This window comes from Hipposideros armiger, unplaced genomic scaffold (genome assembly GCF_001890085.2).
Source record: "Hipposideros armiger isolate ML-2016 unplaced genomic scaffold, ASM189008v1 scaffold_468, whole genome shotgun sequence".
Classification (NCBI taxonomy): Eukaryota; Metazoa; Chordata; class Mammalia; order Chiroptera; family Hipposideridae; genus Hipposideros; species Hipposideros armiger.
The window spans coordinates 1,291,381-1,302,577 of record NW_017731818.1 but is presented as its reverse complement, the minus strand read 5'-3'; the positions used below and the strand labels follow the sequence as shown (position 1 = coordinate 1,302,577).

Below are 11,197 nucleotides of genomic sequence, written 5' to 3'. Positions count from 1 at the left end.
GAGGTTCTCACAAGATGGGTGTTCCAGGGAACACACTCAGGGACACATTGGGTAGCTGGCTCTAACTGGCCAAGAGAAGTGATTCTGATGTAATTGCATTTACTTAGAGGTATCCGTGAAGCCATTACACTCACCACTACCTTTAATTCGAGAGAAGAAATACCAACCTAAGACAGTCAGGGTCTTCTCCTTGCAACAGAACAGAAGTTTCTAGAGAATATAGCTGCAGGCTAAGCCACCTCATTGTGGAACAAATCATTAGCTCTACTTCTTGAAGAAATAGAATCAGTGTTACCTCCTGCCTGTGTCGCTCCAAGGGATGTTTAAAGAGATAATTAGATAATTTGGAAATGTATTTGGAAGTCCCAGTGTAGACAGATGCCATAGATGTATGAAGGAATTATCCTTCCCACCTAGCTGAGTTGCAAAACCTGTGCGTTTCCAGGAGGTATTTGGTGCATGAATCCTCTCTCTTAGGGGGATTACTAAAATAATATCTCAAAAGTCTGTTGGCATTCTGAAAGTAAAGAAGCTGACATTAAAGATAGAAAGTGCTGAAAGAAAGAGACATTTGGGAGAGAGGAGAAAGAGAGGGAGCTGTGCTGATAACAGGTTCAAATGATATGTCTTAGGTTTCTAAATACAAGTATTTTTTCTTTAAGAACATCGCAGCATCTCAATATACAGAGAGTGCCAAAAATGTATGCACATTTTAAGAAAGGAAAAAAAACTATTAAAATTGTAATAATATATACTGATAACAAAAGATGAATACAAGTCACATTTGACTTCTGCAATTACAAGAGGTGCTTAAAGTGGTTCCCATCAGAGTCCAGACACTTTTGATTACGGAGAACTATTGCATGAGGAACGCTGACCAAAGTGCCCCCTTGTATAAATTTTTTTTCACCCCTAGTATTTCCCTTAAAATAAACTAGCACTATGTGTACTTCTTCAGAGGTACCCATAGCTTTATACCTGTATCTCTTTGTCTTCTTTATCTTCTGTCAGTTAATTATACATTTACAAAACTCATTACTGGTAACCTCAGAGGCAGTGGTTGCTGATCAATCCTGTCTCAGCTCCTGTGCTATTTTTTTTTTTTAATTCTATCTTCTCAGTTTCTACTCAGTGGGCTTTTATTATGGTGGGAAAGATGTTGCTAGTCCCATAAATTGTTTTCAAATTTGCAAACAGAACTCTAATCTTTTATATTAATATAGGTGGCAGTTCATGATACATAGATTTAATTGGAATTGATGTTTTGAGAGTAATGCTTTATTTACTTATTAGATTCTAATTTGTGTTACAGTGTTAGTGAATGAACCATTTGTTATATGACCACTTGGGAAATTCAAATCTATCCTGTTTGTTCCCAAGGAAACAGAAGCTATCATATCTGCATTGGCTCTACATATATTTTGTCAAAGTACAGCCATTATTTCCATGAGAGACAGCTGTGGTGTAGTAGAAAGGTCACAAACAACAGTTTAAAAGCATGGAGTCCTAATTTTGGTCTTTCTCCTGATACCTGTGTGACCTTGGGGTAATATGTTCTCCCCAATTCTCAAGGCTGTTGTGAAGATAATATAATATGATGCTTAGCAAAGACATTGAAAAATGAGGCAGAAAGATGTATTATTATCTGAAATAATCTTTAATTAAATAGGACAATAACAGGCAACAAATCAAATCTATAGACTATTTAGAGTGATGCATGAATAATGTAAACTCCATGAATAATAGGATTTTATACTTTTTTTTTTTTGTTCATCACTGTATCCCAGGATCTGTAAGAGACCCCAGTACACAGTATGTGTTTGGAAAAACAAAAAGTTGGGACTAAAAGATTGTGAATAAATGAAATTTTTAGTTATAATTTCTCCCCTTTGCAAACATTTATTGAAGGCAATTGGGAGGCAGATTTCTGTAATGAGGAAGAAAAAATAGGAAAGGGAATAGAACTAACACTTACTGAATGTCTATTATGGACTAGACACTCATTAAGCTATCTCTGTTTTCTACACTTTTCTCAAAGAATTAATTATCTCTTCACAATCAATGCTTAACACCTCTTCTGTAGGCTTCAGAAAATACAATGAATGATGCATCCACACACACACAAAAATCATTGAATATTTCCCTTACTCCACTTACTGTGCCAACTTAAAGCAAAACCAAATTAACAACTTTAAGCTGATAGATAACTAAAACCAAAAAATCCTGTTTTGTGATCATTTGATATATTAGCTACTCAGTGTGCTTGACAAGCCAATTAGAGAGCGGAGGATGTTGTGTACAAATTAGTCAGGCTTGGCTCTCTCGTTGTCGGTGGGCAAGCTAGGAGCCATGGATTCTAGACATAACTGAGCTCACATCTCAGACAATGGCTGCTTCTTGTAGCAAACTGGAAGACAACTTGGGCTGTAGGCAAAGCCTCCCTTCCTGATTCCCCAACTGGGTCAAAAGGGTAAGCAGCTGCACCCACACATTGCAGACATCATATTGTATCTCTGTCTCTAATTGTCTAGGTTCAGCATTGAGCTGAGGGCCCTTCCACAAAGTGGAAGTGAAATATGTAGACTGAAACGGGTGTGCCAAAGAATGTCCACATATCATGAGTAAATAGATGTGAAGTTAAAATATTTAAACAAATCATTTCCTTAAAAGTAGTAACAAGAAGAGCTGTATCATTACCATGATTCAAGATGAAAGTGGCACCCAAGAGCCTCATTTGACACATTTTTTTCTGGTTCCTAATAGCATTCTGCTAATAATATCCTATGAAGTGTTTTCCTGAATATAAATTTAAAATATTTTAATAATGACTTAATTCTTTAGCTATAAAATCATTACACTCATTACACGAACATTTTAAGTATCAGGGGCTTTTTTCTTATTTTATTTTTTTATTTTATTAGTATGCCAATTTTCTTTATGGACTGTCTTAAGAAAACAGGTTTTCATCCTTAAGTCTCAGAACACTCTCTCCGTCTTCTTCTACCACTCCCCTTCCCTCTCTTCCTCCTTTCCTCTCGCACTGTCTTCCTCTCTTTTTCTGTGCTCCCTCATACATGCTTTTCTTTCCTAAGGATTGATTACATTGGTCCTTTGGCTGAGTTCTCTGGCAAACTCTAAGTCCCTGGATGGGTTCAGGATTCTGTGAAGAGAATTCTGGTTCATACTGAGTCAAGTCAAGTCATCAGTTTCAGTTTTGGCTGCTGTTCATTGGCTTCAATTTTCTAAAGCCAGCTACTGTGTCAGTGTTAAGGCTTAAAAAATGTACTCTGCTGCATATGCATCTTGGTTCCAGATTATCTGTCAGATGTGTTGCATGCTTCTTAAAATCATTTCTTTAATAAAAGCAAATTCTTTCCATTGGCTTGAGAAGATGATTTTTTTTTTTCCTGGAAGGTTTTGCATTCTTTAAAGAACAGAACACTTTGATATTTCCTCCCAAATGGTGAGTAGGGAAGAGTTACAAGACACTGAACAAAGCATATTTTGAGTGTGGAGAGAAAGAAACCCTAACCTTGTCGGCCTGGCTAAATGATTATTTCATATGCTCTTTGTTTATAAGGTTTAAAGCAACTCTTTAAGATCACTTTGCAGAGTTTACATAAACATGTAAATTTCATCAGCTTGGCTCTGTATCATTCATTCAACCCATCATTCAATGAATATTTGTTGAGTGTCACCAAGGCCAGGCATGGTGGCTGGGAATATGCCAACTGGAAATGTTCCTGTTCTCATGAGGGTTCTGACAAAAAATTGGGCAATTTCAATAGAATGCAATAACTATGATGAGAGCACCCATGAGGGACAGCTAACCCAGACACGAGAGTCAGAGAAAGCTTCCTTGAATAGTGATGGTGTGCCAGATCTAGCTCTTACTGGCTCACAAGCAAGACCACTTGTTCAATTTTCAGAAATTTTGCAAGCCAGTCATTAAACACAGTGCTTATTAAAAGTTAAATTGTATACAGTTAAGATTATATAAATTATATTGAAAACAAAGGTAATATGTACTTAAAACTTATTACTTTCTAATTATTTTACACTTATCTATGCTTTTGGGGGTACTTATCCCAATTATATCTTGAGGTTATTTATGTACAGTTATAATATCATGGTGTGCTATTCTGTGTTCAGTGACGTCATGTTGGTAGCTTAAAATCACCACAGAAATTGGCAAACACTGTGAACTAGCATGTTTCCTACACAGAGAGCTGATTGTGCAAACATTTACCAGTATACCACTGAATCTTGCCTGGAAAGTGAAGAAATAGTTGGAGTATGCCTGGTAAATGGTGTGCATTTGGGATGGAGGGTGGGGAGAATAGAATGTTCCAGGATGAGGAAGAGCATGTACAAAATCATGACTACAACAGAGGATGGTTCTGAGCAACAGAGCCAAGGCTATTCTGTGTGTCTGGAACATACAGAGGTTCTCTTACCTCCTGGATTAGAACTTCTATTAGGAGTCAGGCTCTGGTCTTATGCACTTATATCTCCACCTTATCTAGTATGATACTCAGATGATAAGTGATGCTAAAAAAATATTGGCTTTAATAATTTAAGGTGTGGAGAGTGGTAAGTAGTGGGCCGGGCGGGGCAGGCTAAGGAGCACCTCAAGCAGGGCTACATCTGGGCTTTGTTCTACTGGCAACAGGGAACCATGGAAGATATTAAGTAGGAGAGTAATGCGAACAAACGTATTTGCATTTTCAGCAATCCCTGTGGCTACAGTGTGGAGAATGGATTGGCTCGTGGCAAAACCAAAGTCAGGGAATGAATTAGGAGGCTATGATCCATGTGTAAGATGATGAAATTAGGGGAGCCACTGCAGATGGATTCAAGAGACATTTAGAATAACTGTTTGATAGGTTTCATTATGGATTGACTATAAAGGTGAAGGTGAGGGGAAAGTTGAGAAGTCAGCAGGGTTTCTGGCCAGTACAAAAGAGCAGAAGGAGGTATTCTTTGGGACAGAGAACCCTGGGGGAAGAAAGCGTTTGTGAGAGGATGGTGTGCTCCTATTTGGACAGGTGTATTTGAGGTGGCAGGTGGAGGTGTGCAGCAGACACTGGGATAAGCAGGTGTGAACAGGAGAGTAATCTGGGCTAGAGAGAGATTTGAGATGAAAACGCCTACTGTTGCTGTAGCAAACTCAGAAAATTGTGTCCAAGGCGGTCCTAACTTTATACAAGAGTTCTTTTTCTTACCCACTCCCATGAACCCCATGTTTTAAAAAAAGTTTGTCCAGCTAACAGATTACATGTATTAAGAAACAATGTGTTGATTATCACTTTGCAAGGCATCTAAGCTAATTGGTTGATGTTTAAGATATATTCCGGGACAATAAGGAGGTGAAATGAAAGAAGTGAACAAAATGTGTTAGAAGAAAAAGGCCTATGGAAAGCGATATGTTATTCAAAGTTTTCTGGCACAACGAGTGGCTATCAACACCCAGAGATAGCTCCTTCACATGATTACATAGAATCTGGCTGGGACAATGACCCTACCAGGATCAAATCAGATCACATGTCCCTGAGTGGAAGGGAAGTGCTAAGAGCGGGGGATACCTGTGTATTTGTGAGACAGGGCAGAGGCCACTGAAATTCCTCTGACACAAGAACCCACTGCCCGTGGGAAGCATGGTTCTAAGAAAGCAGCTCTCCTCTTTAAGGAAGGAAGGGTTAGCTGACTTTCAGGAGAGCGAGGGAGTCTTCTGCCAGTCTAAGAACACACTGTTAAAAACTGAACTGCATTTCAATCACCTATGCTTGAGTATACTACATTAAATGTAATCCTCTCTTCTTTTGCCTTGAAGTTAAAGTGAAAGAAAATCTTAAGATAAATCTCCTAAGGTTACAGATAATCAGGAGTTTCACTTTATCATCAAAAGGAGGAAATTTTTTTTTTAAATTCCTTTTACATGGAAGGAAAGTTAAAACTAGTTTGCTTTGGATGCATTTCCTCTAAATGTACCATAGCATTTTTCTCAAATCTTCATTTTACTTTATCAAAAAAGGTGTCTTTCCCCCACCTGTATCGTATCAAGCATCTGAAAAATCTGGCCCTATTATCCAGTGATGTTATTAACTAGAACGGAACAGATTCTAGTTTTTTGTATAGGAATTAAGAAATCAAAGAATAAAAGATGTTTCGAGGTCACTGCTTCTTGGTGGAATATTATCAGTAAGAGGTGATGGGAAGAATGTAAACTTTTAAATTTGAATAACTAGAAAGAATATCCTGAATCTAGAAATCATTGAGAACTTGCTTTTTTCTTTTTAAAAGAAAAAGAAAACAAAAGAAGAAATAGAAATTGAACATTATAATTAATATGGCCATTCACTCTTTTCTCAGAGATTAGACAGAAGGAACTGAACCACGTGTCAATGGAGCAGGCCAATTGTTCCCTTAATACAAGAACAGTTCAGTATCAGATGGAGGCCAGTGAAATAGCCTCTAAAAACCTTTGCTCTGTTGGCATTGGTGTGGTCAGTAGGCACAGATTAGATGATGGGTTGCTGACTTGTCTCCACCCATTCTGCTCTTCCCTCCAGCCTGTTCATTAGACATTTATTCAGTGCTATGTCATGCCATGTCATAGGCCAGGCAGAAATATGTGTCCCTTTTGAGACGATTCTCTGCCATTGAAAATATCACCATGCATGAATGGATTTAAATGCAGGTGTGTTTATATTTAACCTGCTCTTCTGAATTTAGATACCAAAAGTCAATGCACAGACCATCATGGATGAGGTAAAACCATAGAGTGAATGCTCTTTATAATTTACGTATCACAGACATTTTCAATAACCATTAACATGCTTAACTTTTATGCATTGTTTTCATTGACGTATTCATGCTAAGTATTTTATATGGACTATATCATTTAACTCTCCAATGACCCTATGAGTAGGTGCTATATAGCATCCTCATTTTTAATGTAAGTCAATTGAGTTTAGACAGATAAATAACTTGCCCTAAGTCACACACTAGTAAAAACTAGATCCCAGATCTGACTGATGTCAAAATCTGATCTCGTAAACTTTATGCTCTTTTAAAAAATACTAGACTACAAGTACATTTTAAGGCATTTCCTATTCCTTATAGTTGAAGTCTCTGTGGCATTATGCTTTCATGTTTGAAATTTAGCTCAGCAAAATGAACTGATTCTTCCATTGTGTAAAACGACCTATTAAGATGGCTCTCTGTAGCGTGTTAGAATGAGGAAGATGTTCCTGTCCTCCAATAATGTAGAATTCTGGGAAGGAGGCGGTAAGTACACAAGTAACCATAGCACAAGAAATAATATGTTTACTGCTTTAAGAAGGGCACACATAATACAGGGGCTGAAAGGAAGGAAAATAAACACTATTGGAATAAACATGTATTTATTTGAATTAAATTCTAAATAATGTCCTCATAGCTGAAAGAAGATATTTTTTCCATGTGAATTTCAAAGATATTATGTATATCTGAATATTTTGAAAGGGTAAAGATCCAGAGAAAAGCAAAATATCTGGATGCTAGAAAAAGAAACATAATCATTAGGTAAGAGATAATGTTGGTAAAATTGTAAACTGTTAGAGCTGGAAAGCGGACAGTTCAATCAGTCCCTCATTTGACAGATGAGGAAGCTAAGACCCATTCGTTAGAGGCAGAAATTATGACATTCCTTTTCCATTCTCTTAGGTTTTTTTCATCTTTATTTGAGCTGTGGATTCAGAAAGCATTGTCTGGAGAAAATTAAGTATCTGAAGGCCATCCTGCTCTTCTGTAATGGGTTCTACCCTTGTCTGTAATAAGCATTAATTGAATGGATGGTTTCAATTGGAATTTAATAAGTCTTCCTTCTTAATTTAGATTATATCCGACAAACCAATCTTTTCCTGGATTAGGTTTGAAATTGCTGCTAATATAGTTAAATTATGTCAAGTGAGATCAGTTTCATCTTCTCTGATAGGATAAGAAGGAGATTATCAACACATCTGAAATTTCACAGGCAAGAGACTCAGAAAGTTTTGTCTGCCTTTCCTTTGGGAAATTTCCAGAAACCTGTAACGTTCTTTGATTTGGGTAGATAACAGAAGTGTTAGAATAATGAGAGTGTTTCACTGTCTTTGAATAAGATTATGAAGTTGGTGAATATAATAAGCTTGGTTGGGGTTTGAAGAATGAACAGCTTGTGTTTCTTATTAGTAGGTTCCCTATAGTATGTTTCAGGCAACAGCCCTCCCTAAGAGGGTTGGTTCCTCCAGTGCTGAAGTATATCTGGTCTTGGTGGGAAGACACTTATTGAGGAAACAGTGGCATATTGGGAAAATCTTTTTCTTTGGATCAGGCAGATCTGGACTGCAATCTCAGCTCAGCCACTTGTTAGTTGCAACAACTCAGACAAGCTACTTAATCTCTCTCAATTTAACATTCTTTACATATAAAACCAGGAAATGAATGCTTTAAAAGACTGTTGTGAGGATTTGAAATAAATAATAAGGCATCTAGAAAAAGACTGACACGAGAGCAGAGAATCTATGTCGTCCTCTACTGTATGCCTCATGTCTGGTACATGGCAGCATATTTGTTGAAGAAATATAGTAGATGCTCAACCAATAGTAGCCATCATGATTATCATTGTTACTAGGTGAATATTTGCCCAAAAAGAACAAATAAAAGTTTTAATATGCTATTGCTCCCAGTCCTTAAAAATGTATATGTGTGTATATATATATATATATATATATATATATATATATATACACACACACACATTTGTTCTTAAATATACATATTGTACAAAGGATATACAAATCAAGAGTTTGAAATGAGTGCCATAATGTTATTACCAGAATATTATAACTCCATTATAAATATGGGCTAGCCAACGTATTTTCTTAAAAGGTATGTAAGTTTGTCTTACCCCTAACAGCTTAGCTGTGGGCTAAATAAAAGAAGAAAAAGGATCTGATAATACCTATAAAAACTGATCTAAGACAAGATTGGAGCATTAACATGCATGATGAGAATAAGTCTTTTCTTTAGTCTGTGAATATCTCTAACTCATGATTTCAGTGATGAAGTAAAAAGATTAGCTGCTTCCTACTATAGATATAATGAAAACCTCTGCTTTAGAGGAGGGGGATTTTATATCTGAAACTATGATGTGTTCAACTTTTGCCTTCAGATAGAAGAAGAAAGAAACAAAAAAAGGAGACTGTTATATTTTGTAGATAAGAGAAATCTTTCATTAGAATTTATCATGGTGGGAAGTTCTAGGTATAGCTGTAAAGGGAATCAGACAGAAAGACAGACAACTTGATCCTCCTGGTTTGCCCGCCTCTGTTTCCTTACCTTCTCAGGCAGGTTTTACAGAAGGAAGGCTATTGAACTTCCCTTTTGTACTTGATCTATTCAGCAGATATTTACCAAACCCTGCCCTTGTATGAGATTGGCATTGTAGGTACCCACATTTTGATGCAGTGACTAGCAATATGGGTTCTACAGTCAGGCACTCCTCTATGCACTTCTCATGTACCATAAGACTGTTTTAAATTCCTTAACTATTCTAAGCCTTGGTTTCTTATCTAGAAAACAAGAGGGGTGATCTATCTCATCACAAGCACTGATATGTTACATAAACTAAACCAAGTAAAGCAAGTACCATCCTTGGTAGTAAGCAATCAAGAAACAAAAAATCTTGTTGCTTTTCTGAAAGAGATTCTGGGGATGACTGTAGTAATAAGGTAAATGATTTTCCAAGGAGAAGTTGCCAGTAATATCCTGGAGTAAAAAGTTATTTTAATTTGTAAGGTTTACAACTTTCAGGATGTCTGGCCCCCAATTAGGAAATAGCTTCTGGCCTCACCCAAAGCTCTCCTATCAGAAGTTAACAAAGTTTTTCGTTATGCAAATAATGCAAGGGAAGTCTGGAAACCCAGAACTTCAAATTTGATGAGACTGTTTATCAACAGTGACTGAGAGTTCCTTTGAAAAAGGAAAAACTCAACGATCTAGTTCTAGCTAGAATGTAGATTTTAGACTTTAGTGCATGCCTAATTTCATGGATGTGGTTTATAGGGAAAATAAAACTATATATTTCCAAATTCTATTCTCTTGATGAAATAAAACCTCTTTCAGAACATATGCGTTCCATCAGCAAATCCTGTTGGTGTTTCCTGCTAACTGTGTTCAAATTCCAACCACCTTTTACCTCTCCACTTGACTTTTAAAGGCTGGCTTTGGTCCTCCCTCCATACCCTCTTCCATATCTCTGCTTCCTGTCCTATTCCTCTTTCTTGCAGAGCCCTAGCTGATCCCCAACCTCTCTGTCTTCCTTAACTCACTCCACCCCCTTTTCTCACTACTCCCAGATACATTAAAAAAAAGTCTCTAGCTCATTTGACATTTATTGTACTATTTATGACCCTCAATACTATATCCTCTCATTTGAGTGTACTCTTACACATCCTACATTATTGCTACTCTTGATTTTGACATTTTTTACAAAGAAAATGTGTCTTTTTAAAAGTACAGACCTTAGGGACATCCATGCTATTATAATGTAGTTGGACAAATTGCACAAAAATGTATCATCCATATTCTGGTAATGAAAAGAGTCCATCTGACCTCTTAGAAAAATTTTAATAGAAGAATTTGACTTGAACACACATGTGAACACGCCAATGAAAACCTGTGCTTCTAAGAAGTGTAGGGAGCTTTCAGGCCACAAACAGCATTGTCCGCGTGCTTCTCACGTCCTATTTCTGCAACTTAAGTGCCTGGTTACTCAAGGATTGCTGGGGTATTTGACCTCTCAAAATAACATTAATTGGTTTCTAGGCAATAGACTTGGGAGGAATAGAAGGCTGCTATTCTTTCACAGGAAAGAAAAACAGAGTTTCATGGAATCCCCAAATGTGCTATTTCTCCAACAGATGATGGTAATTTGGAACATCCTTCTTTACACAGGGTATCTTAAGCTCATTAAAATCCAGAAGTAGGCCTACGGAACTCTTGGCCCATCCATCTCTGAAGGAGAGAGAGGAAGGGACCCATATTCTTTCTTAGTCTACTTGCTACCAGTTCCCCCCTGAAAAGCCAAAATCTACTTTGATTCACACTCAGCCAAGGAGACCTAGTTGCATTCCACGGCTCTCTTTTCACTCTGCAATTTCTCTCTACCACC

At 37.2% G+C, this 11,197-nt stretch overlaps 1 protein-coding gene across 1 annotated transcript in view; it reads right to left on the bottom strand.

The window, feature by feature from the left end:
* GPC6 (glypican 6) overlaps positions 1-11,197 on the bottom strand; it is a 1,102,936-nt gene that overhangs the window by 94,867 nt on the left and 996,872 nt on the right. The window lies entirely within an intron of this gene.